Source organism: Triturus cristatus, chromosome 8, assembly GCF_964204655.1.
Source record: "Triturus cristatus chromosome 8, aTriCri1.1, whole genome shotgun sequence".
Taxonomy (NCBI): Eukaryota; Metazoa; Chordata; class Amphibia; order Caudata; family Salamandridae; genus Triturus; species Triturus cristatus.
This window is the reverse complement of record NC_140591.1, coordinates 437,436,741-437,463,989: the sequence shown is the minus strand read 5'-3', so window position 1 is coordinate 437,463,989 and position 27,249 is coordinate 437,436,741.

Here is a 27,249-nt window from a genome sequence, read left to right as displayed (position 1 = left end):
GCAACCATGTGTCGTGACAAGTTCAATGGCTCACATCCAGTTGTGGCTGCAGGTACCTTGTCACTCGTCCATGAACGCAAGTGCAGCTGCGTAGGCCAACATCTCCAAAGAGCGATCGTCGTCCACCACATCTGACATGTCGTTGATGTAATCCCTCAGCTGACCCAGACAGATGTGCTGACTCCAACCACTGGACCCAATGTGCACCAAAGCCCAATTGGGTAGTGGCTCAATGTGCTCACTGCACACGAAGACTCATTCAATCTCCCATTTTCCAGCCTGCATGCCAAACATTCATGCATGCCATAAGTGGTCATCCTGGTGACACTCCTGGTCGTGGGCCAACAGGAGGCGCACATACACGTCGAAAACCAGGTCAGCTACCGTTACGTTGGAGAGGCAGACATCCATGGACCACTCGAATATGCACGAGCGATAATGCAACACAGGCTGCACGCAGGTGATGTGCGCAAGGTGGAAGCTCAGCCGTTAACTGATCCACAGCACCGCCAACGGCAGTGCCCCTAGTACATGCAGCAGACGTGCACGGTACAGCTCCACGTGACTGGAGTAGACCATGTGTACGGGATGGTCTGCCATTGTGTCAGTGGCTCTGCTTGAAGCGGCACTGGCTTGCCCTGAGACAGTCCTGTGGATGAAATGGCACAGTTCGGTGCAATGAGCAGTGTCTGTGTGCAACAGGTGCGGGCCTTGGGTGTTGTGGGAGCATGTGTGAAGGCCATATCACACACACCAACTACGACCAAGGACAACTGCATGTGGGATGTGTGCACTTTGGTCTCACGCCGGGCAGTGCGTAGTGTGGGAGTCACAAGCAAATGCTATCGTATCTGTCAGGGGGTGCTGGGCACATGCAAGTTCCTGCTCGGAGCTGCAGATGTGCTACCGCCTGATAGTACAGACAAAGGACCTTTCATCCCTACAGTAACGTCACGAGCTGCATGCATACAGGTGACGTATAGAGGCCGGTCGTGGGTGTGGTGGGACGTCTGCGACCCTGGGAATCATGGATGATATGCCCAGCACGATGCTCATGAGCGGACTCACTGTGTATCACATTGCCACACAGCTGCTACTCCCTGTCACAGGCACCCACACTTGTGTGCGCTGCACGGTTGCATCATGTGCCCTCTTATGGAACATCAATCTAATGCCTGTCCGTGCATGCCCTGCACCATGCCAACAACACACGCGACGCTGGCCTTCGAAGGTGTGCGCCCACTTGGGTGTAGGTCAATAGTCCGGACAGGGCAGACACAGGTGTCCAGCCCATGGCTTGCTGGGATCACGCTGCGAATGAGGCCAGCCAACAGACTCATGCATCCGCAAGACTGATACACATCACACCTGGCATGCATGTGCCAAGACCCGAGCGTCCTTGCGCTCCTTCATGTCCCAGTACCTGCAGGCCCGCCCTCCTGGTACATGCCACATTGCAACATCGTGTACTGTGGCCCTGGTGGCGACAACACCCCAAAATAGAGCCACACTTACCGCACTTCCTACACCGGGCCATGTCCGGACCACGCCCTGCCCCCCCTGCCGAACCAACCCATGCAGCCTGTGCATGAAGGGGGGCAGGTGAGGGGCTACATGTCCAGGGTCACTGCCAACGCTGAGGTGACATGGCAACATCCGCAGAAGACAGCACAGTGTGATGTTGCAGGGCCCGTGCCCATCAAGCTGACACAATGAACACACGTTGTAATAATCAAACTGGAGGGAGAAAGAAGAGCTTCTGATCCACTCAGCTTCCTTGGCTGAAGTATACAAAAATCAATAGGGGAGTGGATCACTAGTCCCAAATGAACCAGGGTGTGCAAAGGCAGTATAAGGTGCTGTTAAAAAACCCTCAATCACGTTATACAGAGATCGATGTTAGCGGTATATTTTAATTCTCCGCTTCGTTATTTGTAACGTGACAGCATCATCATCGGGTTTACTGTAATGCTTCATCCACCTAGAGAACGTACCACTGGTTGTATTGGTAGTGATCGTAGATAAAAAAGGGAGTGAATTCTAGTGAAGTGACAAGTTGTGAAAAAGATATATTTAAAAATCCCGCAGAGCCAGTAAAAAAATCTTTAATTGCACTGGATGTAGGAAGATTTTATAGGTCTACAATGTGCACTCAAAGGGTGAATTAGGACCCTGTGCATTCTAAAAAAGTGTCCATAAAAAAGGTCGACATGTTTCAGCCCTTCTTATGCCCCGGAGGGTCAAACGGGCTTTCTTCAGGACCCAAGTAGTGAAAAAGACCCTAGTATTCACAGGGTCTTACGGTGAGGAGAGAAGGGTTAATTGATCCCAAGAGTAAATGTTCAATTGAACCTATAATTGTTGTTCCGAACAGTAAGGGTGGAGAAGAGAGTGGGGGGAAAAAACAGACCTTGTTAAAACAGTGAAAAATAGAGAACAGACAAACATTGCTGGTTAATCTCAGACGTTTTTTTTGTGTCTGTAACAACTAGAAAATGGCAATTCTTTTTTATATCGAGGTGAGACACTAAAAAGTCGTCACTCTATGTGGCAAAATTCGTCCCTCCTTTCAGTACAAATAAGAGAACACACATTCCATCTTGTCATACAAAGTTTAGAAAGTACTTGTTGTAATGGTACTGTTATGTTATGAGCTATGTTCCTATCGGTCAGAAGCCCCATAGTTTGTGTTAGAAAAACACCAGTAAGCCCACATGCGCGAACACATTAGCATAAATGAGATTACTGAGCGGTGAGGCAGGTTAGAAGGGTGAATAGGTAGACTAACATGCGTGAGCGTATTAATGTAAATGTCATTACTGAGCAAAGAAACGGATTGTGACCCAGTATGTTCTCAGGGGTCACAAAACCAGTTACGCGCTGGGTTATAATTTCACGGAATTAGTAACGGGCTAGATTTAGAAGGCGCGTTACGTTTTTGAACAGGAAACAGTTTAAGCGCTCACGGAAACAGTAACGGGCTAGATTAAAAGGACGCGTTACGTTTTTTGAACAGGTTGGAGTATTTGTAGTGTGGCACCCAAAAAACAGAATAACCTTACCTGTATCCCGTTATCGTATGCTACAGCGGGTGTTGTTAGGGCGGTCGCTCACGCTCTTAGAATGGAAAAAGGGGGAAAGAAAGGGAAGGTTTGGCAAGTGTTTGACCAGGTAATACGTTACGGTTGTGATGTTAGCCGCCATCCTTCTGACCTCTTCGGCGTCGAACGGTCGTTCTGTGCTGACTCTGCCCTCGATGACCCGGTACTACTAGGGATGCCTGTAAACTGAGGTTATAAGGAGGTAGAGAGGGCATGGAAGTAAAAGAGGGACTAACGTAGGAAGATAATGTTTCCAGATTGATTTGTGGTGGCCTGTAGTGATGTATACAGTCTCATGAGATTTATGAGGCAACGACAGGTTAGTTAGAGAGAGAGGATGTTGGTAGTAGATATCTACATGATTCGATGTTCAAATGGAATTACATTATTGCGGTAACAGTGTTCTGAGTAAAACGAGTGCATGATGTCTGGTTTTGGATATGGCAAATAGTGGGAAAACAAATTATAAAAAAAGGAAGGAAAAATATATTTATGAATTGACCAGATTTAAGAGGTCTGCAGGGGAAAATGTTTTCAAAGAGAGGTCAGGGTGATGTATAAGGTAGTGGAGAGGACTTCTCTCATAGAAGCATCCATGGTTTGTATGTAGAATTCAGAAATGGAAGGCGGTGCAGTGACTTAGGTGTACATCCACCTTAGGTTTCTCCCGGTTGATGTTTTGCCAACAAGGCCTCACGTGTAGGTGGTGTCTATGTCGTATGTACACATTGTCAATAAAGTTATGTTGTGACAGAATTCATTGTCTCAAGACGCTCAGCCAAGGTATGTTGTCATTCAGACCCTGAGTATTTGTACGAAGCCGGTGGACCCATCTTTGTTCTTTTTCGAACAACACCTTTTCAGCATAGTTGTTCTTGATGGTAAGAGTTTCCAAAATTACCCAACGAAGATCATTGACAGTGTGTCCTAGCTCCAGATAGTGATTGCTCATCTTGGTAGTGCTTTTCTTGCACTTGATGTTGCTGCGATGCTCGCAGAGTCTTTGTTTTACTTTTCTGCATGTCATTCCGATATAGCGTAAGCCACATGGGCAAGTGATCATGTACACGACATGGGTGGTATTACAATTGGTGTGGGTTCTCATGGTCCATTTTAGATTAGGTAACAGTTTTAAAGTTTTTGTTGCCGTTGTTAGGTGGCAGACTGAACATGACCCGCATGGGAAATGTCCTGTAACAGATGTATTATGCCAAAGTTCCTGTTGGGTCTTGGTAGCTGGTTTTTCCAAAGGTCTTGTATGTACAAGTAGGTCTTTAAGGTTCTTGGTCCTTTTGTTTGAGAACCTAGGTTTGGGCCATTTCAGGGTTCCTGAAGTTAGGATTCGCCAGTTCTTATTGATGATTTTCTTGACATCATTTGACACTGTGCTATAAGTGCTTACACAGGTCATCAAATCCGTTGTTGGTTCTTTTGTCGTGGTGCCTAGGAGGGTCTCTCTTTGTTGGTTCCTCGCCCTCTTCTGGCACTTTTTAATAATGTTGATGGGATAATCCCTGATTTGTAAGTTCTCACTGAGTTCCTTCGCTTGACTTTTGTAGTCTGTGATGTTGCTACAATTCCGTCTGAGTCTGAGGAACTGTCCGTAAGGAAGGTTTTCCCTCATTGGGCGTGTATGGAAGCTTTTATATGACAAGAGGCTGTTCTTGGCCGTTGGTTTGAAGTAGGCCTTTGTCTGTATTTTATCCCCTTCAATAAAGATAGTGACATCCAGGAAGTCCAATTTGTTTGAATTCGCTGTATATGTGAACTTCAAACACTCATCTCTGGTATTAAGCCATCGATGGAATTCGCTCAAATTCTCATCATCTCCTTCCCATATCAGGAGAACGTCATCTATGTAACGTTTCCAGAAGACGATGTGACTCAGGAAGGGATTAGAGGGTTCATGGATGTGGGTGGCCTCAAAATCACTAACGTAAAGCCCTGCTATGCTCGGCGCAAAGGTACTCCCCATGGAAGTACCATGGCGCTGTTTGTACATGATTTTATTGTACTCAAAGTGATTCTCTGTAAGCGCTAACCTACAACATTCGAGCACGAAGTGTCTCGGTGTTCTGTGTTCCCATTGTTGATTAAAGAGTAACATCTCTAAGGTTTCTAGAGATTTTTGTTGTGGAAGGCTGGTGTACAAACTTTCGACATCAAGTCCCACTAGTAACATGCTTTCCTCTGAGTATTTTAGATTCTGTAGGAGATTAAGGAGATCTTTTGTGTCCTTTAAATAGGTGGGAGTTTTTTGTACTAGTGGTCTTAAGTAGTGGTCAGCGAATTGTGATAAGGGTTCTAGGAGAGAACCAATCCCGGAAACAATGGGACGTCCGGGTGGCGGTCGTCGTTCTTTATGGATCTTTGGCAGGGAATAAAAATAAGGCATCCTTGGTGTTTTTGTTATCAGAAAGTCTGCCTCAGTCTTCGAGACCCAGTTGTTGGTTTCTGCTTCATCAACCATAATTGCGATGGTGTTTTGTAAGCGTGGGGTAGGATCTGTAAGAATGATTTCGTAGAACTTCTTGTCAGAGAGTAACTCGGTGCATTGTTGATGGTACCCTTCCTTGCTAAGTAGTACGATACCGCCTCCTTTATCCGCTGGTTTGATTACTAGTTCTTCATCCTGTCGTAGTGTGTCTAGTGCTTTCTGTTCAGCGTTGGAAATGTTCATAAAAGGTCTTTTGGTCTGATCTTTTAGGTCTCCCACTTCCTTCATTATTGCCTGTTTGAAAGCTAGTATTTCTACTGGAACTTGGTGATTCGGTGGACAGAAATTGGATTTTCGGCGGAGTGTTGTATCGCCATCTCTGGTGACTTCATCCTGTTTGTTGAAGAAGGCTTTCAATTTGATTTTTCTACAGAACTCAGCCATTTCGCACTGGAGTGTGAAAATGTCTAGAGGTGGTGTGGGTACATAGCTGAGACCTTTGTTGAGAACATCTTCTTGTTCTTTTGTGAGTGTTATGTTAGTTGGGTTAAAGATCAGATTGTTGTGCTGGTCCCTGGTTTTGCGCCCGTCATGCTCCTTGTATGGACTTGGCACTGCTGGTCTGACCAAGTGACTCCCTTGCACCTCGACCTGTTGGTGGTCTGGCCTCTCCCTAAAAAAGGAGGTCTGTGTGTGTAATTAAGTCCCATATCAGACATTGCTGGGGGCCCATGGGTGGAGGACCTGGATAGAAAGGGTTAGCCCGTCCTGGGAGGTTAGGGTTAAATGGAGCATAGGGCATTTGGGGTGTTTGTGCGCCAAAGTAAGGATTAAACCAGGTGTTAGGTCTTCTTCTATTTTGGCGTCTGTATTGGCCTCTGTTTCTTCTCGGTGTATAGGATTCCTCACCACTCCAGTCAGAGCCATTATTTGTGGAGCCCATACTGGAGTTGCTTGAGTTATCAAATGTATCATCTGGGATTTTGTAATCCTCTGCACTATAAGGGTGCATCTTTTCCATAGAGAATCTTTTCAGATCCTTCCCCAGTTTTTGGATTTTGTTCTGTGTAATGTAATCTTTTGTCTCGTTGATTTCTTTGTTAATTTCTTCCAGCCTTTTTTTGTATACAGTCAAGTGTACCATGCTCTTGAAACAAAAATCAAAATACACACACAGACCTCCTTTTGTAGGGAGAGGCCAAACCACCAACAGGTCGAGGCGCAAGGGAGTCACTTGGTCAGACCAGCAGCGCCAAGTCCATACAAGGAGCATGACGGGCGCAAAACCAGGGACCAGCACAACAATCTGATCTTTAACCTAACTAACATAACACTCACAAAAGAACAAGAAGATGTTCTCAACAAAGGTCTCAGCTATGTACCCACACCGCCTCTAGACATTTTCAGACTCCAGTGCGAAATGGCTGAGTTCTGTAGAAAAATCAAATTGAAAGCCTTCTTCAACAAACAGGATGAAGTCACCAGAGATGGCGATACAACACTCCGCCGAAAATCCAATTTCTATCCACCGAATCACCAAGTTCCAGTAGAAATACTAGCTTTCAAACAGGCAATAATGAAGGAAGTGGGAGACCTAAAAGATCAGACCAAAAGACCTTTTATGAACATTTCCAACGCTGAACAGAAAGCACTAGACACACTACGACAGGATGAAGAACTAGTAATCAAACCAGCGGATAAAGGAGGCGGTATCGTACTACTTAGCAAGGAAGGGTACCATCAACAATGCACCGAGTTACTCTCTGACAAGAAGTTCTACGAAATCATTCTTACAGATCCTACCCCACGCTTACAAAACACCATCGCAATTATGGTTGATGAAGCAGAAACCAACAACTGGGTCTCGAAGACTGAGGCAGACTTTCTGATAACAAAAACACCAAGGATGCCTTATTTTTATTCCCTGCCAAAGATCCATAAAGAACGACGACCGCCACCCGGACGTCCCATTGTTTCCGGGATTGGTTCTCTCCTAGAACCCTTATCACAATTCGCTGACCACTACTTAAGACCACTAGTACAAAAAACTCCCACCTATTTTAAGGACACAAAAGATCTCCTTAATCTCCTACAGAATCTAAAATACTCAGAGGAAAGCATGTTACTAGTGGGACTTGATGTCGAAAGTTTGTACACCAGCCTTCCACAACAAAAATCTCTAGAAACCTTAGAGACGTTACTCTTTAATCAACAATGGGAACACAGAACACCGAGACACTTCGTGCTCGAATGTTGTAGGTTAGCGCTTACAGAGAATCACTTTGAGTACAATAAAATCATGTACAAACAGCGCCATGGTACTTCCATAGGGAGTACCTTTGCGCCGAGCATAGCAGGGCTTTACGTTAGTGATTTTGAGGCCACCCACATCCATGACCCCTCTAATCCCTTCCTGAGTCACATCGTCTTCTGGAAACGTTACATAGATGACGTTCTCCTGATATGGGAAGGAGATGATGAGAATTTGAGCGAATTCCATCGATGGCTTAATACCAGAGATGAGTGTTTGAAGTTCACATATACAGCGAATTCAAACAAATTGGACTTTCTGGATGTCACTATCTTTATTGAAGGGGATAAAATACAGACAAAGACCTACTTCAAACCAACGGCCAAGAACAGCCTCTTGTCATATAAAAGCTTCCATACACGCCCAATGAGGGAAAACCTTCCTTACGGACAGTTCCTCAGACTCAGACGGAATTGTAGCAACATCACAGACTACAAAAGTCAAGCGAAGGAACTCAGTGAGAACTTACAAATCAGGGATTATCCCATCAACATTATTAAAAAGTGCCAGAAGAGGGCGAGGAACCAACAAAGAGAGACCCTCCTAGGCACCACAACAAAAGAACCAACAACGGATTTGATGACCTGTGTAAGCACTTATAGCACAGTGTCAAATGATGTCAAGAAAATCATCAATAAGAACTGGCGAATCCTAACTTCAGGAACCCTGAAATGGCCCAAACCTAGGTTCTCAAACAAAAGGACCAAGAACCTTAAAGACCTACTTGTACATACAAGACCTTTGGAAAAACCAGCTACCAAGACCCAACAGGAACTTTGGCATAATACATCTGTTACAGGACATTTCCCATGCGGGTCATGTTCAGTCTGCCACCTAACAACGGCAACAAAAACTTTAAAACTGTTACCTAATCTAAAATGGACCATGAGAACCCACACCAATTGTAATACCACCCATGTCGTGTACATGATCACTTGCCCATGTGGCTTACGCTATATCGGAATGACATGCAGAAAAGTAAAACAAAGACTCTGCGAGCATCGCAGCAACATCAAGTGCAAGAAAAGCACTACCAAGATGAGCAATCACTATCTGGAGCTAGGACACACTGTCAATGATCTTCGTTGGGTAATTTTGGAAACTCTTACCATCAAGAACAACTATGCTGAAAAGGTGTTGTTCGAAAAAGAACAAAGATGGGTCCACCGGCTTCGTACAAATACTCAGGGTCTGAATGACAACATACCTTGGCTGAGCGTCTTGAGACAATGAATTCTGTCACAACATAACTTTATTGACAATGTGTACATACGACATAGACACCACCTACACGTGAGGCCTTGTTGGCAAAACATCAACCGGGAGAAACCTAAGGTGGATGTACACCTAAGTCACTGCACCGCCTTCCATTTCTGAATTCTACATACAAACCATGGATGCTTCTATGAGAGAAGTCCTCTCCACTACCTTATACATCACCCTGACCTCTCTTTGAAAACATTTTCCCCTGCAGACCTCTTAAATCTGGTCAATTCATAAATATATTTTTCCTTCCTTTTTTTATAATTTGTTTTCCCACTATTTGCCATATCCAAAACCAGACATCACGCACTCGTTTTACTCAGAACACTGTTACCGCAATAATGTAATTCCATTTGAACATCGAATCATGTAGATATCTACTACCAACATCCTCTCTCTCTAACTAACCTGTCGTTGCCTCATAAATCTCATGAGACTGTATACATCACTACAGGCCACCACAAATCAATCTGGAAACATTATCTTCCTACGTTAGTCCCTCTTTTACTTCCATGCCCTCTCTACCTCCTTATAACCTCAGTATACAGGCATCCCTAGTAGTACCGGGTCATCGAGGGCAGAGTCAGCACAGAACGACCGTTCGACGCCGAAGAGGTCAGAAGGATGACGGCTAACATCACAACCGTAACGTATTACCTGGTCAAACACTTGCCAAACCTTCCCTTTCTTTCCCCCTTTTTCCATTCTAAGAGCGTGAGCGACCGCCCTAACAACACCCGCTGTAGCATACGATAACGGGATACAGGTAAGGTTATTCTGTTTTTTGGGTGCCACACTACAAATACTCCAACCTATTCAAAAAACGTAACGCGTCCCATTAATCTAGCCCGTTACTGTTTCCGTGAGCGCTTAAACTGTTTCCTGTTCAAAAACGTAACGCGCCTTCTAAATCTAGCCCGTTACTAATTCCGTGAAATTATAACCCAGCGCGTAACTGGTTTCGTGACCCCTGAGAACATACTGGGTCACAATCCGTTTCTTTGCTCAGTAATGACATTTACATTAATACGCTCACGCATGTTAGTCTACCTATTCACCCTTCTAACCTGCCTCACCGCTCAGTAATCTCATTTATGCTAATGTGTTCGCGCATGTGGGCTTACTGGTGTTTTTCTAACACAAACTATGGGGCTTCTGACCGATAGGAACATAGCTCATAACATAACAGTACCATTACAACAAGTACTTTCTAAACTTTGTATGACAAGATGGAATGTGTGTTCTCTTACTTGTACTGAAAGGAGGGACGAATTTTGCCACATAGAGTGAGGACTTTTTAGTGTCTCACCTCGATATAAAAAAGAATTGCCATTTTCTAGTTGTTACAGACACAAAAAAAACGTCTGAGATTAACCAGCAATGTTTGTCTGTTCTCTATTTTTCACTATTTTAACAAGGTCTGTTTTTCCCCCCACTCTCTTCTCCACCCTTACTGTTCGGAACAACAATTATAGGTTCAATTGAACAGTTACTCTTGGGATCAATTAACCCTTCTCTCCTCACCGTAAGACCCTGTGAATACTAGGGTCTTTTTCACTACTTGGGTCCCGAAGAAAGCCCGTTTGACCCTCCGGGGCATAAGAAGGGCTGAAACATGTCGACCTTTTTTATGGACACTTTTTTAGAATGCACAGGGTCCTAATTCACCCTTTGAGTGCACATTGTAGACCTATAAAATCTTCCTACATCCAGTGCAATTAAAGATTTTTTACTGGCTCTGCGGGATTTTTAAATATATCTTTTTCACAACTTGTCACTTCACTAGAATTCACTCCCTTTTTTATCTACGATCACTACCAATACAACCAGTGGTACGTTCTCCAGGTGGAGGAAGCATTACAGTAAACCCGATGATGATGCTGTCACGTTACAAATAACGAAGCGGAGAATGAAAATATACCGCTAACATCGATCTCTGTATAACGTGATTGAGGGTTTTTTAACAGCACCTTATACTGCCTTTGCACAACCTGGTTAATTTGGGACTAGTGATTTTTGGATACAATGAACACACGGACACACTTGCTCAGATGGTGTGAATGGCTATGGGCACGTGCGCACGGCCACATTTATTATCAGGCACACTTACAGAGTGAAACCTGTGTTGGATGTGTGGGGTGTGTGCACACCAGCCGGCAAGGGCTGCCTGGTGCAGTCAGAAATCGACAACAGTGTACATCATAAAGGACACAACCATTCAACCATAAAGGCACCATGATTTGTGCTGCACAGAGTTAGTAGCCCCAGATGCACAGCGTCCTGCACGGGCCTGCCGCCACGGGACGCTGACTTGCGGTGCACTGGGGCAGGGTCACGGGTGCAGAGCAGGTTCACGGGATGACAAGGGGCCTTGTCGCGGAGTGTCTCGATAAACAGTGGAAGGTGTACCGCAACGGCAGGATGCAGAGGGCAGGCCCACGCTGATACAGTCACTATGGTGGAGATGAAGGGAACAGACACATGTCAGACACCAAGTCAGGTCCAGACAGAAGAAGATTCAGAAAACCACCAGACCATGGTCTCTGATGCCACCAAGGTCCAACAAGATGGTGCCTATGACTCATTGCGCACAGAGTTAGTGGCACCAGTGCAGTTAGGTGATGCCACCTGCGATGAGGCATGTCCAATGGTGTGGATTCCTCCACATCTTACCCAAAACACAGTTCCACATGTGTGACCTACTGGAATGCAGTGTAGGCCTGAGGCAGCGGTCAGCACGGGCCATTCACCGAGTGTCGCCAGCATAGGTTGGATGGCCCCACCGGCCTGTGTAGTTCAGGTTCAGTGGCACCACATGACACGGACTTGCGATGAACAGGGTTGATGGCACCAGGTCAGTTGTTGATAGTGTTCGGTCACCTCCGTGACTGTGACCTGGCTTTCGTCTGGACTGAGCCGCATCTTCCTCTTACTCCTCTCCGTGCGACCACTGGTGTGGACTCTGTCATTCGTGATTCGTGACTAGGTGCTGGATGTGGGACCGACTCGTCCGCAGGGTAGTCCTGGTCCAACATCCATGTGTCGCTGGATGGCATTGAATAGGGTTAGTGGCACCACGTGTCGCCGGCTGGCGTTGAACAGGGTTAGTGACACCACGTGTCGCAAATTGTCCATATGGAACTATGCCTTACTCATCGAAGGGAGTCTGGTGCTGTGGCCGCTGCCTCGGCTTTGGGGTCACTGCCATTCAGGACTCAGGACACAGTTTCACATATGGGACCTACTGGGCCGAAGAGAATGACGGTGTAGTATGTGAATGAGGAAGGATTAATGTGGGCCAGCATCGGGGGGGCCAGCAATGGTCTGCGGAGGCTGCAGAGGTCTTGGAACTGGTGCTTGGAACTTGCACCCGCACGTGGTGGACCCTCTTTGACACACGCCGGTGTCTGAAGGTGATCAGTGTGGCCTGGCAGTGCTGGGGCGGGCCTGACGGGTTCGGGGCCCAGGGGGCCGGGGTACGGCAGGCACTCATGAGTACGGCATAGGCCTCGTGGCGTGGTGAGAGGCGCCGCCCTGGCAGAGACGTTGGGCTTTCCGAAAGAGGACCATGCCCAGGGCTACGTGCTTTTTATTCACAACCCTACGCTGGCCTGGCGTACGCCGCGCCATCCCACTCCGCTCACGCTTACGGGGGGACGTAGCAGGCAACATTTCTGTGAACTCCCCCACTGGCCGGGGTGACATGGATGCGTCCACTGTCCACTCCACTCCACACACCAGAGGTGTATGTTGCCCTGGATATGGGTCTGTTCGGCATACTGCGGTCTGTCTAGCACATCTCCGCCACTCTTGGCATTGTGTGCTTTCCCAGTCATGGTTCTCCTGTCTCCTTCACACATGCCTGGCTGCCACCTATCCCCACATTGGGCTAGTGTGTGGCTGAGGTGCCATGCCATTGATGGCTCAAATTCACGACTTGCCCAGGTTACCATTGTGAGTTGTTCTGTCGTGTCTGGTGGGTGGGCATGTTCTTTAGCATGTTGGTTTTGATTTTGTGACGTGTGCATTGCCAGAGTTGTGAGTTGCATGGATGTGGAGTTGAGGTGAGTGGCGTGTTCATTTGGAACTTGCCAAGGGGCTGTGCATTTCCCTTGGTGCCATCCTGGGGATGCTGGTTGCAGATGGACTGTTGGAGGATGGAGGAATCGTGCACACTGGCTGGGTATTTGGAGGCGAGATTGGTGGAGGTTCCACGGTGTTCAGTTGTTGCCTGCACATTGATGTATGAAGTGTGCTTTCTGTTGCGGTGATTGTATGCTGTGCTGGCAGGGGGCACAGGTATGACATGTGTGCTTAGGATTGCCCCCGACACGTGCGTTTATCCAGCTATGGCGTATGGGCCTTGCTTGGTGTCCAGCAGATCCTGCACATTGTGTTGGACGTATAGGGACTGGGGTAACAGGCTGATGGTGATGTCCAGGTCAGGTGTGAGGGACTTGGATGTGGCTGGCTGTGTGCCTCCTCTGACTATGACAGGTGTTGGTTGAAGGGTACCAGGGGCCAACAGGTGCAGCACAGCCAGCAGCTTTGTGTGGGGTGGGATGTTGGTTGTCTGCTGTGTTAGTGCCGTCGGCCTGTTGGGCGTTGTTGGTCAGGATGCGTAGATGGTTGTCCTTTTGAGCCTGTGGTGGACAATGACATTGTTTGGTGTTGGGTCTGTGTGGCTGGTGCATTTCCTGGGGGTCCGCTGTCTTTGTCTGCGCTGCCTGTATGGTGGTCCGGGTGGGTGTTGGGGACCTGGGGTGGTGGCGGTGAGTGTTGTGGCCCTTTTGGGTGTCCGGCCCGCATGACCGGTGGCTCCATGGCATCTCTTGCCCTTCTGATGTGGCTGTGGGCTGTGCTCCCTTTTGTGGTGCAGGCTGTGGTCTGACTTTGCACCAGGTCAGTGCATGTGTTATTTTCCTGCTGGTAACGTGCGTTATCGCCTGTTTTGTGTTCTTATCGCAGTTCTGGCTGGTCGTTGTGAATGTGGTGGAGTGGTGTTGTCGCGGCTTTGGGCACGGGAACGCCTACTCTGCATCTCATTAGCGATAGTTGTGGGGGTCTTCTGTGGCGATGTTTTTTGCGGCTGCTATCACGGGTAAACTGGTGCTGTGGGCTGTTAACACCAGCTTGTGAATGGGGCAATCGATTTATCGCAACTTTGACTGTGATAAAGTGCCGGTAACTCGGCGTTAGCTCCTTGTGACTATCCCCCTATTTCTTCAAAATGCATCATACGCTGCCTGCATAAATATAACTGTGGGGCCCGGCCTCGTGGCGTGGGCCTCCATGACCATTAGCACCCCAACCCAACCCATACACCACCCCTGATCCCTGGTTATAGCCGCCCGGCCTCCCCACCCCGTAGCCACCGAAGACCCCCGGCCACCATGTCCCGGTGTCCCGATGGCCGGCCCGGGGCCCCAGCGAAACCTAGACCCTAAACGCGCCATGCCTGGCCGAGGGAGAGGGAACCCCCCAAGCAAGACAGGGAGGAGTAGTCTCTGTCACACCTCTGACCTCCTCTCAATAGAGGGTTTCGATCGCCCTCCGGGCCCCCAGGGAGCGGGCTCCCCGCATGCTGGGTGTCTGGAGTCCCTCCCGGCCCAACTTGAAAGGATCAAAGAGCCGAGCGGCAGGAAAACCCAACACACCGCCCCAGACGCCAAGACCCCTCTCCGTGAGGACGCCGGACATCAAAGAGGAGAAGGTGTATAACAGGGGGTGCTGAGGGGACTGGGGTAGAAAGGCCTAGAACTAAGAGAGCCCTGCGGACCTGGTCGCGGCTCGACGAAACTGAAAAGAAGGACGCTACCTGATCCTTGGAAACCATCTGAGCCCTGCTGACGTCGTCGCGGCTCCCGAGAACACTAAGAACACCGGAGCCCTGCTGAGAGACTCACGGCTCCCCCCGACCCTAAGACCATCGGAGCCCTGCCGAGAGACTGGCGGCTCCCACCAACTCTAAGACCGGCTGAGCCTGCCGAGTGAATCGCGGCTCCCCGAAGATCACCCGATCGACAGTTCCTTCCCGCCGGAGCCCTGCGGACGTGGTCGCGGCTCGAGAATACACTGGTCCGGCTGGACCCGAGACTGTACCGTGTCCCCCAGCTCGAGGATTGAGAGCTGTGCAAAGGAGACTCGGCATTGGCTCTGCACCTAGAACTGTCCCGCTACCCCAACCCCCCTATCAAGGAATTACCGAGCTTGTTATATTGACCAAAGACTACCTTGCGGATCATAAAGATCCAAAGAATCTATAGATAAAGATCTCCGTCTACTGAAACCTACTGTGTGGTGTCCCTTTGTCAAGTAGTGCAAGCTCAGCGTGTGCAATCCTAGAGTACAAGACCCCTTCCTGAAAGGGCCTCCCCGCCGGTGCTCGGCCTGGTTCTGGGAGAGGTGGGTCACGGGGTGGTCCGGAACGTGTTCTGTAACCCCCCCTGAGATCGCCCCTTCCAACAATAACGCTAAGTAAAACACGAACATTTCAACACATATATAATTCCATTCAAACATTCTGAAAAAAAATGATACGGGAGCAGCATTTAAAACGGTGCTTAATTTGTAAAAATATAAGTGCCGGGGGCCTCGTAAGTAGGCACTACAGCTTGGCTGCTTGCGCCACACATTGCCCTTGCCAGTGATGCCAATGAAAATTGACAGTGACAATTTATTTTTTTCCCCTTTTGCACAGTATCCCAAACCACAAAGGGGTGAGCTGACCCTCAATTAATCGATATAAATTCCAGCATTAGTGTGCATAAATATTTAATAGCGATCTAATAGGGATTTCGGAAAATAGCAGTAACCGGGATTGTATTAGTATTGCCTTCCCATTTCAGCACAATAGCTGAGTGATGGAAGTGTAAAAGATGTAAAATGTCAGTTTTACAGGAAGATACATTTTGTTTTCCCCTTGGTCAAGCACAACAAAGAAGTTCTCATGTCACAGTTATGCATATTATCATTCACATTACATGCCCGAGCAATTTCAATATCATAGCAGTACAACATACTTTACAATATCCGAAACATTACAGAGGCCCTTGATACACAGCAAAATAGGGTCCACTTAAGAGAGCAAGTACCCAGTATACTGGGTTATGAGAGAAGATCTTGTACTTTGCAATTACATACCCATTTCCGGACTATAAGCAATCCTCAGTGTGCGTGGAGTCTAGAAATTGTACTAGTGGTTCCCAGAAAGTCCTTGGATGAGAAGCTTGTGGTAGCTCCTCTGCATATGTTTCCAACTGTGTTTTATAGTATATCAGATCCTCGATCCAATGTTTGCATTTTGGTGTGGTCCTACTACCCCATTTCATTGCTATACGCCTCTTTGCTAATAAAAGTGCGATTGCGAGGAATTTACGTCTACAAGCTAATTTGATCTTGTACATGCCTAGTAGACATGTTTGGGGTGTGTTAGGTATCAGTTCTGCCAACATGGTAGTAAGTGTAGAGGTTACCTCTGCCCAGTAGGATTGAAGTTGGGGGGTATTACCTGGCCACATGTAAGAAATCTGCAGGTGAATCTCCGCATCTATGGCATTTGTCATCTTCCCTCAGACCATATGCATGGAGTTGTGCAGGTGTGTAACACACTTGATGGAGAAACTTAAAGTGTATTATTTTCAGATTGCAGTTAGAGGTCAGCATTTGCAGTTGTGTAAAGCTGTAGTTGCATTGCTCAGTAGTGTTACTGACACCCAATGTGTCTTCCCATCTTGTTTTGTGTCTATCCTGAGCTGTGAATTGTTCCCGTTGGGCGGTATTATACAATTTCGTAACTAGGCCCTTCCGCGTCGGGGACCTCAGCAGGATTTGTAGCACATTATGTGTCAGCGGTTCATCTGGGAATGTAGGATAACGCTTTAAGTGCTCCGCGCAGTCTCATGTATGCAAAAGTTTTCATTGGGTATGATGTGCACACAGAGTGATAACATTTTGTGATACAAATGTCCCATGTGGAAAAAACATCCCCCATTGTACGAAATCCCATCTCATTTAGTAAACGTAGCATTTTAGTTTCCTGTGTCACTGTGAGTTGTGAGTGATGGGTCAACGGGAGCGCTGGTGCATACGTAGGGAGTTTGTGTGCATGTTTAGCTAGCGTATGCCATGCTTTGGAGGTGCAACTCGTCGGGTGGATCCCTGTGGGTGGAATGTGTCGTTGTGGGAATGAGATGAGTGCAATAAGCTGGGTAGGAAGTGTGCTCTCATGTTCTACCGCAATATGTGGTACATGTCCATGTGGATGTAGCCAATAGTGGGCATATTGCGCCTGTGTGCAGTAGTAGTAGAGTTGAAGATCTGGAGCCCCAAAACCTCCCCGCATTTATGGCTTAGTGAGTTCTTTCCATCCTACACATGCATGTTTTCCTGCCCATGTCTGTCTGAGCAGGGCTGTACGGAGTTTAGCAAAGAGAGTCTGCAGAATCCATATAGGTATATTCATAAATAAATAAAGAAACCTCAGTAACACCACCAGTTTTTGTATAGCTATTCTATCAGCAAGTGATAGTGGGAGGTGAATTCATTTGTTGATTTGCTCCTCCAATTTAGTTAGTGCTTTCCCATAATTCTCTCTCAGAACCAGGTCTGGGTCTCTGTGTATCCAGACCCCCAATTATTTTACTGGGTCTGTGTGCCATTGTAACGGATAATCAATCGTGGGTTGGGTTGTCCCGGGAGTAAGCGGGATCACCATTGATTTGTTCCAATTTATACTAAAGCCAGAGAAATATTCGAATCCGATATATTCTCGAATGAGTTTGTTGAGATTTACATCTGGGTGTCTGGTGTAGAGGACCATGTCATCTGCATATAAAGAGATTGTTATGGGCCGTAGATGAAACTGTAAGGCTGTATCAGCATGTTTATGATGAATCTTACACGCAACGGGCTCTAACGGCAGTGTACATAAGAGCGGGGACAACGGGCAGCCCTGTCGCGTGCCACGGCATATGTTAATAGGGTCAGAGGTATTACCGTTTATACAAATTCTAGCGCTGGGTTGTGTATACAGTAGAGCTACCCATTTCAAAAATGGCTCTGGGAATCCCATTCGTCTCAGGACTTGGAACATATAAGGCCATTCCACAGAATCAAATGCCTTTGCGGCGTTTAATAGAGTCGCAGAGGCCGGTAGGTCCGGGTGTTATTGATGGAACATTGCAAATATAGTCTGTATATTTTGGGTAGTGGAGCGGGAGGATCAAGTTGTTCATCAACGGTTGAAGGTGGATGGCAATGATTTTTGCCAGTATTTTAGCATCTATGTTAATTAACAATAGAGGGCGGTAGGAGTCGCACCGGGTCGGATCCTTGTCAGGTTTGAGGAGCATGATAAGGAGTGCCTCACGTAACGTGGGGGGTAGTATGCCCTCTTCATAAGGGAGTAACACATCTCTATATTCCTTATAGAACTCTCCCGGTAAGCCATCCATACCCGGTGCCTTGTTATTTGGCAGCAAATTTATAGCTTCCCTCATCTCATCTTCCGTTATATGGTGGCAAAAATATTCCCGATGCACGTCAGATAGCCACGCTAGGGCAATATGTCCAAGTATTTATTTATCTCAGTTGGGGATACCGCCAGCCCGGCAGTGTATAATTGAGCATAGTGATCAGCAAAGCATTGTATGATAGAGGGGGTGTCATATTGAAATGTGTTATGGCTCTCAGCAATTTGGGTAATGTACGATGTAGTGTGTATAAGTGCAACCTACTGGAGAGTGTTCTACCTGGCCTACCACCCTCTACATATCTCTGGCTGTTTATTTACGGGAGAGGTATTTAATTTTTTCCTCAGCGAACTCAACATATTTATATATTTGACTACGAATTTCAGCTAATAGTTTAGGGTCCAAGGTAGACATGTATTCGGTCTCCAGTTTCATAATGTCTGCTTCAATTTTGGACAGCTGTGTTTGAATGTCCTTGAGTATGCCGATGTGTTTACCTATACAGAAGCCCCTAATCGTTACCTTAAAAGCCTCACACAGCACCTTAGCTTTACTCACTGAATCGACGTTGTGTGTAACGTATTCCGTAATAGCCCGCCGCAGCTCTACTCTATATACTTGATCTTGTAATGCACTAGGATTAAGGCGCCATGTAAAATGACGTGGAGTGTGGGTAGGGAGGGCTAATTCTAATCTAACTGGTGCGTGATCAGAAAGAGTTTTGGGTATGTGCGTGATTGCGGTTGTCCAGGCGTTTATATCAGCCGTGGCCAACCAGAAATCAATTTGTGACCAGGTGTTATGCGTGGTGGATATGCAACTGCCTTCTCTGCAGGAGGGGTAGCGAAACCTCCATAAATCGTGCATATTGTAGCCATCCATACCTTCCTTAAGTATCTTAGTGAGGTGTTTTCGGTATCGATCATTACAAGTGGATCTATCCATAACGGGGTCCATGCATGTATTAAAGTCTCCACCCCACAAAATCGCCGAGGGTGGGAACGTGTGTAGTTTGGTCCATATGTTGCTGAAAAAAAAGGGGTCATCTACGTTTGGACCGTATACATTGACCATGGTCATGACAGTTCCCCCAAAATTACCTTGCACAATCACACATCTCCCTTGATCATCATTTGCTGATTGGAGCAGAGTAAATGGGCCAGTTTTCTTGAGTAACAGGACCCCTCTAGCATATGTGGAGTAGGACGACGCGAACCTGTAAGCGGCCCATCTAGCCCTCAGCCGACTCTCAGTTTCATTGGTGAGATGTGTCTCTTGTAGACAAGCAATATCAACCTTGTGACGATCTGAATAAGCAAAGACCTTACGTATTTTCTGGGGATTGTGTAGGTCCCTAACATTCCATGTCATAAATGTGATCTTCCTCGAGGGTAATGGCCTACTATCCATTGCTGACTGTGATAGTTATAGAAGTAGGACAACAGCGTCTAGACCTTTATAACATAAAAACATTTCTTTTCATGCCGACCAATTTTTCAGTTTTTTCTCCCTCCCCTCCCCCCCCTCCCACTTCACCATCCCAATTACGGCAAAGACAAGTCCCTAAATCTGATGAGCATATGCCTTCCCTCAAACATTGCTTACTAAACAAAAGAACAAGGTTGTGGTGTACACACCGGTGGCGGGAGTAGCCAGCCTAATTCCCCGAAGAACAATATCCACGGGGTCATGTTTCGTTCAGTAAGTGTTATAGTGAACACACTGAATGTCAGCAATGTGAAAAATCAAGCTAATGCAATCCATAGGAGCTAATGATATACATATCCCGGGTAGTTACATGTTAGGTAGCAACAGCGTTATACAATATTTGAAACCGGCTAGTGCACCGCTAAGTAAATACAACAGTCACTTATCTGGGTCCACAGTGTACCAGTGTGGAGTGCCGTCTTTAGCCTCCACTTCAGAAAAGACCAAGGTGAACGTAGTTCTTACGGACAGCATTACTCAACATCTGAAGTAGTCTCCTGCTCATCTTGCGCACCTCTAGGAGACCTCCTGCATGGCTGTTGGGACATTTTCGTTTTCAAGTATTTAAGTACTTCAGCAGGTGTGTTATAGACTCTACTTTTACCTTCATCTGTGATCCGTAGACGAGCCGGGTATATCATTGCGTAAGGAATGTTCATGTTTTGGAGTTTCTTCTTCACATCCAATAATTTTTTCCGGGCTTCTTGAACCTGCGCAGTGAAATCCGGATAGATAGAGACAGCCAGTCTGTCATGAGTGAGAGTACCCAATTCCCGAGCTTTATGAAGTACCGCATCACGGTACCTATAGTTAAGGATTTTGGCTATGATGGGGTGCAGTCTCGCCCCCGGCGGCGGAGGCGGCGCCAACGATCGGTGCGCTCTCTCCACAATGAAGACGTACGAGAAGGTTTCTCTGCCCAGTAATGTGGTCAGCAGAGTTTCGATATATCGTTCCATGTTTCCTGTGTTGGTGGTCTCCACAATACCCATGACACGCAGATTGCTGCGGCGCGACCTCACCTCCAAATCTTCGGTCTTAGCCAGTACCGCTGCAAGGGCCTTATCCATCGTTGTTTGTTTTGTTTCCAGTTGGTGTTGAGTGTCCTCCGCGTCTAATATGCGGCGCACCGCCATATCAATTTGTTCGGTCTGTCTATCCAACCGCTCAGACATTATATCAACACGGTATGTTAAGGAGTCTATTTTACCATCAATATTCGTCAGTGTCGACTGGATCGTCGTGGACATAGCTTGAAAGTCCACTTTCGTATCCGCGGTTCCTGGCGGTGTCTGTGTCTGGCCCCCCCGATGCCCCATCAGATGAGCTCTCAGTCGTGTTTTTGGACTGTTCAAAGTTTGGGTTGACTTTTATCCGGCTTTCCCATGGTCAGTGCTCGCACTATAACTCTCAGTGCGCAAGTGAGCAGACGGTGGGCTGTGTCTTCCCAGCGAGTAGAACTGTACTTCAGTCATGCGATTCAGCCACTCTCAGTATATCACATTAAATGACTCAGGTATAGCGATGCACCAGGTCTCAGGACTTTCAGTAGACCTTGGGCCAGGAGACTAGTGCCTACAATTCAGGCTACAAGAGTATAATACTACAGTTCTGCACAACCATGGATCATGCCACCCCACACGCAGTGCATATGCCCCAGGTGCAATCCGCGCTCCGGCCTCGGTCGGCAGACACAGCAGCTCACTCACTGTGCGTGCCTAGCGCAGTTTAATAAATAACTGTCCTAGTTGCTGGAGTCCTCACAGCTAATATGTAGGATTAGTGGCAGTAGTCCCAAAATCAAATTATCTCGTGGGAGCCTGCACGCATCGGTGTCCCAGACAGCCAGGCGAATGAGGCAGCGGGGGGCATACATTTGAACTTATGTCCAATACAAATATGCTCAGCTGTATGCTCCTGTGGGTCTGTCAGATGATATGAATTAGCGCCGGTGATGTAATAGCAGCAAGGTCCTGAGCTGCGTCTTACAGGGCCCCTTGACCGCCTGCACCAGGAAGAGCAGAGTCACCCGCAGTGCGAAGGGGTGTCCAGCCTTTACAGCCCAGAGGTAGCTCGCAGGGGGGCCACAGCGACACTTACTGCTTGCGCGGCGCTATGCCAGAGCGCGCCCGCTGTCACCGCCTTCTCCGGCCTTCACGTCGTCTCTGCTACTCTTTTCACCCTCCGCGGCCGTCAGCTGTGTTCACACAGGCTCTTGAAGGCTGAAGGTGAACAACCGGCAGGCAGTCTTCCTGATCTCACCGGTATAGCATGTCCGCGTCCGGCAGGGTCTGCCCCGCAGCAGCCGCGCGTTGCCCTCTCTGGACCTCACGTATTTGGCACTCCGCCCGCACGTCCCACTTCAATTCAGGCCTCACCCCGGCCTCGATTCTCTGGCAGCTTGGTGAGTGTTCGGCACTTTCTATATCGGCAAATTAGGGTATGGGCAGTCTCTCCACTCTCCAGAAGCAAAGTATTGTAGTTTATAACAATTGCTGCGTTGTGTGTGCAGGATACATGTGTTGCAGCGTGGAACATAAAATTCCCCCTTCATCACAGACCAAATACCACAATAGCAAATCCACTCAATTACATTTATTGGTGGGGCCCATAACACCAACACACATACTTCATTGATCTGCTTCCCTAGAGGAATAAGTTTCCAAACGCTGACATGAAAGGAATATCTTTACCTAAACCTCAAATGCATAGAATACTTTATTATCTCCAACCTTGTGATATTCCCCTCATTGAGTGATGAATCAATTTAGTTGTTATATATGGTTTTAGTGATCAAATTCATGTATCTATACTCTTATTATTATTCTAGTTTCTGCAATAATCGACACAACACATTTATCAATTAATCAAATATCGTTTATCTAATAAAATGCAAATTGTTAGAAATCCTCATCCAAACCACAGAACATCATATTTACCTAATCTGGCTAATAGTCGTCCTCTAAGTCAGTCAAGTCGAGGAAAAATCTTTATTTCATCAAAGTTAGGCCGCAATTCAGTCTCACAAAGATTCAGGATAACAGCTGTCCAGCAGTGTCACCGTCCTCTCCGTCAGCATAACGTCAGGAAATCAAGTTCGTCAAAGAAGAGAGAGTTTTTTAGTTCACTTCCCTACCTACTTTTATAATGAAAATAATGTCAAAAAGTATTAAGATTTAGGGTTTCGACAATCCCCATTGGTGGACACGGGGTCAAACAGTAAAGTTCTCACATAGTCCGCAAAATGAAGTCATCGCACTTGCTGGTTACGGTTTTACAGACAGTCCATTGTGTTTCCTTTGGCGAAGCTCCCAGAGTGTCCTTGGTAGGGAACATCAGCTCCTGGGGTCAGGACAAGGCCATTGATGCTGGCGGTAACGCATGCGCACTTCACCCAGAACCTCGTGTCTCAACGGCAGTCACGTTATACGTCTTGGTCAGCCATATTCGAATAGGCCGAAATGGTCAACATAAGCAAAACAAACACAAAAACGTAATTAAAACATAGAAATGGCTAATAAGAATGTTAAACCCTCACTAATTCCCTTATGTGTAAGCAATTCTCTAGCAGAATAGCAACATTCATAGCGTTTATACTCACTCAATGATGCACAACTTACAAGTACATCACAAAAGCAACAAATATCATGCAATATTCTAATTTCTACTATTAGTATGCGTACATAAGTTAGTATACAATTAGTTTAGCCATGCAAAGTGCAAATTGCACGTGTAATTCTTTTGTTAATATAATTGGTAAGTCTCCCACTTCAAACAAACTAATAAGATTACTATTAGTTGATTATTCAGATTAATATAAACATGCAGAATGGGGGTATACAACATTTTGTACTACCCGCTCCAGCAATCACCACACACAATTATATCACCACACCAACAAACATTTTGTATCCCCTTTTGCGGAAATTTCAAAGTGATTTCTTGTTTTATTCATATTTCAGTTTCCCCTGTTTCTTCTCTTTTTGCTGTTTTATACATACTCTCCTTGATTTCTTCTAATTCTATTTCTTCAAATTCTCTTTCATGTTTCTTATCTTTTCTCCTTATATTTTCTCTTTTCAATCTTTTCTGATTTTTATTCTTTTTACTACAAATACATCCTAGTCTAATTATTAATACTAAGAAAATCACACATGTTAATGGAAATAAAATCTTACCTAAAAATGTACTACCTAGTTTAACTACAAAATCTTTAATAGCTGATAGTTTCTTTCCAATCTTTTCCCAGACACCTTCAACCTCCAGTGGTGCAATTTCTTCATGCAATTCTGTAATATTTCTGATATAAATTTTAAAATCTCTACTTTCGTCAGGTATGTAAGTACAAAAATGTTGAACTTTCAGCATTCCACAGACTCCACCCTTTTTTGCCAATAAAATATCAAGGGCAAGTCGATTTTGCATTACCATAGCAGGCATGGCAACCATTTCAGTATTTACCAATAAGAATCCTCCAGCGGTGCTTGTTGACAAGCGATCCACTACTGTTGAAAGTCTTCTAATTTTGTTTGCATTCAGAGATATTCCCACTGCGGGTATCAGTGCTCCAAAAATGTCACCCTCAATTTTTTGTCCAAGATTCTCTCTTACTACGTGCTAAATAACTACCTAAACTATGTACACCATCTTCTCCTCTAACCATATGAAAAATCTTTGGAAAAACCAGGCCAACATAACATGTGCCATACCAATGGTCTGGCAAACGATAATATGCCCTGTTCCCACAAATAAAATACAGTCCTAGAAAAACTGGATCTTTTCCACCTTTAAATCCCCATCCTTCCATGATTCGGTATGTATCATGGCACTCACTATTCCCTACAAAATAATTATCATATGCTGTTTGATTCCTTCTAATACACAATTTCCCTTTCTGAGGCCAATCTAAAGCCATAGTTGGACTTGTTTCCCCTTTCAAGTGTTTCTCCACTTCTACATCCCAAACTGTTTTCTCCACTTTCCCTTCTGAAACCTTTCTTTGCATTTTCAATCTCCTTTCTTCAACCATATCTAAAAATGTCTTCTCCTCTTTCTTTAAACTGCAAGTCCAGTTATTTCTAAATTTGTATTCTAATGTTAGTTCTTTAGTCTCTAAGAAAAATTCCCCTAATACCTTTGCAGGCTTTACTTTGTTTAGTTTGTTAATTGAAGGTACTTGTGAAAATATATTATCTACATCTGAAAAATAATATTCTAATTTACCTGTTTGATAAAATAAACTAGCTAATACACTACATGTTATTCCATAAGTTACTGGAATGTGATGATAAGTCACTCCTTCAGATACAAATGCAGGTAACTGCATACATACGTAGCAATCCCTTACGTCCATTGTTTTTACATATTCATCATTCTATTCTAGTCGGAACTACCTTTTGAATCTTCCCTATATTAGTTATGTTTTCACTATGTCCTTCTAATGTATCTATAGTAACTTTGAATGAAATTAGTAGAGCAAGTATACTCCAAAGAAGCATTAATAATCCTGTACAACAACAACACATTTTACACCATCTTCTAAAGAAGGTACATCTACCTTTGCTACTTTCTATGTTTGCCATCTTTGCTAAAATGGACCGTGTCTTTTGACTTAGCCTCTTCTACTTCACAACTAGTTTTCTAACCCACGGCTCTAAGCACCTACGTGGTTCTACCAGTTTTTGTCTTTTTCAGTATTTTATTGTCTTTCCATCAGTAGTTTTCTTGTCTCATTCAGTTTGGCATTTCATCATCTTTCACTTTTCCTTAGTTTTCGGTATACAGAATGTCCTGAACATCCGCTTCTTCTCCAATGTCGGACAAGATAACTGTCAGGATTTCCGATTCTTCGTCTTCCTCAACCACTTCCGGTACAACCACCTCTGGATTTCCTTGGCTATCCGCCTCTTCTTTTACTTCAGGCAGGGCCACATATGTCCATTCCGGTGATATATACTTCTGGTTAGGTTTCCTTGTTCTTTTGCTTTCTTTAACCACAATTGTTTCTTCTTCCTTTGATTTCTCTTAACTTGTCACTTCATTCACCTGTTCTGCTCTTGGTGAATTTACTCGTGTCAGCCGATATCTCAATCTCTTTATCTTGTTCGGCCAAACGTCGTCTTTCGCAGCACTTTTAAGTTTACTCCCTTTATCATTCTTTTCAGTCCTCCAAGCTCTCTTTCTTAGAACTCGGCCTTCTGTTACTTCGTCTTCACTTTCTTCCGACTCTGTTTCAACTTGCTTTTTTCTCTCAACAGTTTCTTTTTCCACCACTTCTTTTGTTTTCCCTACTTCTGTCCCTCCTCGAATCTCCGGCAAGCAATCTTCCTGCTGACTACTTTTCCCTGCTTCTAACTGGATGTTGGAGTTCCCTACACCTCCTTGGGGGTCTTCGGCAATAATCTTTCCCTCTCTCTCTGTATCTGGCACCTGTTCATCTAAGTGTGGTATTTCAGGTGGAATTTCTCTCAATCTTTCATCTGGAACTTCTTTCTCATGAATCTCTTTTATTGTCTCTCTACTGTCCTTCTCTTTGTTCTTCCCTTGTTCTTTCCTGGAAGAGTGTGCTCTTTGTTCTGTCTCTGAGTCTGAACTGGTATCAGAAATCTGTAACCTTCTCCTCAGGGAATTACTTCTGGGGACAAAAGTTAGACTCGGCTCTGTTTCCTCCCTTTCAGGGTTTTCTTTATCTTTTGGCTCTCCGTCATCTGACTCAGTACTAGATTCTGATTCGTTGAAATACTCCTTTTCTGTACTGTCGACTGGATTCGGAATTCTCAAAGTATGGCTTACATGGATCCAATTCTTCAATCCAGCACACTTCACAGCTGTTGTTGTGGTCAAGATAACTTGTCTTGGTTTTCCCCACCTGGGAACCAAACAGTTTCTTCTTCTGTGGACTTTTATCCTTACCCAATCCCCTGGGCTTAGATCATGGGCTGGCTTCTTTTCAAGGATGGTGGCATCCGCTCCAACCTGATGAAACACAGAATGAACTGCGTCAGCCAGGCTTTTACAGTATTCTAACACCATGTCATCAGTTATAGTCATCAGCTTGTTGACGGGTATAAAAACATGGTGCATGGCTCGTCCCATGATGATTTCATGTGGACTCAACCCTGTAGTTCTGTCTGGAATTGATCTAATAGTCATGAGTACTAGAGGCAAGACATCAGG